We start from the raw sequence: 4,700 nt of genomic DNA on the forward strand, positions 1-4,700 counted from the left end.
AAAAAAAGAAAAAAAAAAAAAAGGACTCAATGAAGGCAGCTCAGATTAGCTAACAGATACATTGCAGTGGAACAATTCCGCCGTTAAAGATTATGCAGATGTTACGATGGAGGCAAAGAAAGTCTTTCTTTAGCTACAGCACAGCTGTTACATACAGCTTCAAAAAGACTTGGCACAGGACTTCAGCCACAAAACTTCCCCCTCGCTTCATTTCATGTCATCCGAGACTACAGGGAGCTGTACCAAGGACAAAGCTAACACGAAGGGAGAATGGAACATCTTATCAGCAGGGCAGCTCCTTAAACTGCCAGTGCACCCTCACAAAACTCAACTATATGTCTCCATTCCTTTTCAGTGAAACAATCCCTTGTGAAAAAAAACAAAAAACAACAGCAATGATACAGCACACTGCCGTCCCTCTTATTTATACGCATATCTTTTACTTTAAAGACAACAGCTGAATTACCACATAATTAACATGTATTAAAGCTTCAAAAATAGCCATAATAAAAAATACAGGAAAATATCCATTAAGGCAAAACTATAAAGTATTATCAGCTTCAGTTCACATGTTTTATTACCCCAGTCACTCCAAACAGTAGTCACGTACCCTAACCAAGAAGCTGACAACAGAACAGCTTATGATCACACTGAAATATATGCTTTTAATGGCAGTCTTATATTATCCACATCACATATGCACTACAACGAACCCATGTATTCACTGTCTAAATTCAGTGTTCAGCTTTTGCCTTTCAGTGATGAATGAAAAATGTGTCAAAACAATACTGCTAGTTACACGGTACCCAAAAAGCACTGGCACTGATTTTGTATACTTAGTGGTAAAGCCCAAACAACATAGTTTCATTTGCGTGCTAACATCACACTTTGTTGGGATTTCCCTTCAGTGACTATATTAGTAGGAAACATATCTGAGAAACATAAATTATGTTGCATGTGCATGAGATTAAATTAATGCATTTTTGAGGCACGTGAACAAACTCTTATAAACTGCATTCAAATGTTTCCTTGTTAATTAATTCAAGTGGCATCAATTCTGATTCTTATGACACACTCAGCTTCCACCACATGAAGTCATGAACTGATTTGTCACCTACAAACATTCTTCCCACAATTGTGAAGTCCGAGATGAATTACAGAATCGTATGAGTTGGAAGAGACCCCTAGGGATCATCAAGTCCAACCCCCTGCCAAGGCAGGTTCCCTACCACAGGTTACAGAGGAAAGCATCCTGTGTAAGGATGGTCTTGAATATCTCCAGAGGAGGAAAGTCCACAGCCTCTCCCACATGAGACAACAGCAGTGGGAGCAAATAAAATGCTGCTAGCATACAAATTTCCTTCACAAGTGCAACAAAGTAGAAGAAACTACAGAAACAAGGAAACACAAGCAGAAGTGTACTGAAAAAAGTGGATTTTTGTTTACATTTTTTTTTTAATTGCTCAAATACTTTGTTATTAAGAACTGGATAAAAAGCTGGAAACTGTATAAAGGTATTAGCAACGTTGATTAAAAACAACAGTGAAGAAAACTCATTAGAAGGAAAACTTAAAATACTAAAAATATTAACTGTGGTACTGCTATATTCATGAAAACATAACACTTCAAAATGACCTACTTTAATAATAATATAAAAAAAATGAAAGAATACGGGCACTAAACCTCAGACTCTACTGGTTCTATAAAGCACCATCTACTCCTCAGAATCAGTAACAGACTCGTGAAACTGAATCAATTTGTTCAACAGATGTTTCAGTTAACCCAAAGGAATTTTACTTTTCTACTGCAAAAAATAAAGTGCTATGAATAAAACCCCACTGTTACGAGCAGCTTTCAAAATATACTAGCCCAAAATTAGCTTCCATTTCCATTATTTCTTTCACCTAGCAGGAAAGATTTTCCATGCTGGCTTGGACGTGCTGCTGAAATGAAGTAGGCACGCTGATAGCACACAGCTCCCTCCCACCACAGCCCCGGGTTTGCATTTGGCTTGGCCCCCCCTTTCCTCATGGAGCAGCTCCGTGTAGCTGTGCCAGCACAGTGCCCCGCTGCTGCAGCCCCAGTTCCCTGCAGCAGCCTCCAAGTTGGTTCTATACCAGAGGCTGTTGCATCAGTCTAATTGCAACATCATTTCCTATGCTCTGGGCAAAGCAAAGGATTTCATTTTTAACTTCTGCTCCTAAGATGCAGGTCATTTCTGCCCTCCCCTCCCCACCTTTTTTTTATCTTTTTTCTTTTTTTTTTTATTTTTTAATAAAATATTTGAAACACAAGGATTTAAAAAAAAACACTTCCCCTGCAGGGCAGTAGTCAAACAAAAACACCTCAGGTTTTCTTAGAAAGCAGCACTGAAAACCCTGCTCTGTGCCTGAAGCAGTGCTGCAGCCGCTCACAGAGCCAGATGCAGCGGATCCCCCGTGAGCAGGCTGGAAGGGGAATGTGCATTCTTACTCTGTGTATTTAATGTAATATTTAGCTACTATTAAAGCTTCAGCTCTTTTACTGCCTCCCTCTTCTGCAACACAGAGTAACAGCTTATCTGGCAAACGCACTCGCTATGTTTCTAGGCACCGTGCTCTCGGTTAATTCATAAAATCTGATCTAATGTTAGATAGTCTGCGCTCAGGTTAGCTAAGTTAAAACAATATTTAGCTTAACCATGCCTTGGCCAAAAATTTCCCTGCTATCTACTGATTGCAGTGCTATCATAGTCAGCTGTGGACACCACACTGGGAAAACACAGATCCTGAGACTGAAGAAATGCAGCTGAAATTCTGACCTCAAGCCATTCTGATAGTGAGTATTACAAACACTGGGTGCGTTGTATCTGATACAATAACCAGGTGCAAGAGGCATGTGCCGGGGATGAGCGATGAATTTCCTTGTCATTTCAGTTCTGCGTACATACATTATCTGAGTTGACAGCATCAAAAAATGCCCTGCTTCCAGCACCCCAAATCAGATTGTGTGATAGAGACATCTATGCTGAAATCAATGTATGGAGGCAGGCACTCGCGGGAGGAAATGCCAGAAGTTTCAGAGCAACCTGTGCTCTGCCCTTGCTTGTATGACTCAGTGTGCCCTGCTTTGTGTCACTGAACTTCCAGGGCACCTCTGCTCTGCTCAGCATACAGAACCAAAGCAGGGAGTTGCCTCCCTCCTGGTATTTGCCATATAGGCCGATTCCTTCCGTACTGGGCATTATTCAAACCTCTTTCTAGAAGATGGAACAAATCATTTCTTTGTGAATTCAATGGTGCAGCCTAGCTCAACAAACAGAAGGGTTATTCCCACTGTTACTCTCAACTTAGAATAACTCCGTTATTCCTGACTTCCTAACCAAAGCAAAGCCAGCTTTAGGTCAAAACGATTCCCCAGTTCTGAACACAACTTTGTCTGCAGTTTGGCACAACTCAGACCTCATTTTTTCACAGTGCTTAGTATTACAGCATGCTTTATATAGCACTTTCAAACCTCAGCCCCCGCTGCCTCGCTTGCAGTTATCGGTGCTCAGCACTTTCCCAAATCAGATACAAAGATCTCAAATCATGCGCAGGAAAGCAAGGCGCACAAAGACAGAAGAAAAACCCGAGTCAACCAACTCACCTAGCATCACACAGGAACTCCAGCACGGCCAGAAAAAAGTCCCAATCCCCAGGGCAGCACACAGCTGCGCAGAGCATCCGTACGGCTCCTGCTGTCAGCGAGGCTGGGCCACCACGGAGAACAGCCTTTGCCCCGCGGGCACCGGGTTCATCCCCAGAGCAGGTCCATCCTGTGCGCAATGAAGCAGGGGTCCTGCAGAACAACAGCATGTTAGCAGATGGGATGACACAAGGGACATTTGCAAAGACAAACTTGGGTTTGTCTTTCTTTGACTTGGGCAATGCTATGCTGCAAAGATGTTTGCATCACCACTTCCAGAAAAATTAAACTAAAGTACTGGAAATAGGCAGTGCGACGGTGTCACACCAATACCTACACAAATTCAGATCTTCAGGCTGTTGTAGAAAATGAGTAACTGAGCAACTGTCTGCAAAGGCAAAGCAATCTTCTTTGAGGGACTAGTAATAGGTAGTGGTCAACATATACTGAAGGAGTTCTTACTAAAGCACGCATATTTCCTTATACTGAATGATCTTTACAAAAAAGGTTTTTCCAGAACTTCTCTGCCCATTTTCCTCAAGCCACAGTCCCTGGCCCATGCTGATTGAAGGCCTGGCCCTTTTTCACTCTTGCCTTTAGCGCAAGAGTCTCCAAACCCCAAATCCCCATTGTTTTTCAGCCCTTCTTGCTCAGCCATGTTCCCTGCTGACTGGCAGTGACACTCTCCTCTTGTCTCCCCTGCTTTGTTCTTCCTCCTGCATGCCCTGACATTCCCATCAACTATTATCCTCCTTCAAGCCCATCACCCACTTCTTGATCCGATCTCTCATTGCCTTAAGGATTCAGTTTCTCAGTGCCACTGCTCATCAATTCTAGTGACACTGCATCTTAGCTACTTACTATGTTCTACTCCTTTCAACAGTCTCTTTCAGCCTCCATTTATCCCTTTTCACAGAATCCTGGAATGGTATGGGTTGGAAGGGACCTCAGAAATCATATAGTTCCAACCCCCTGCTGTGGGCTGGCTGCCACCCACCAGCTCAGGCTGACTAGGGCCCCATCCAGCCTGGCCT

The sequence above is a fragment of the Meleagris gallopavo genome, chromosome 3 (assembly GCF_000146605.3).
Source record: "Meleagris gallopavo isolate NT-WF06-2002-E0010 breed Aviagen turkey brand Nicholas breeding stock chromosome 3, Turkey_5.1, whole genome shotgun sequence".
Classification (NCBI taxonomy): Eukaryota; Metazoa; Chordata; class Aves; order Galliformes; family Phasianidae; genus Meleagris; species Meleagris gallopavo.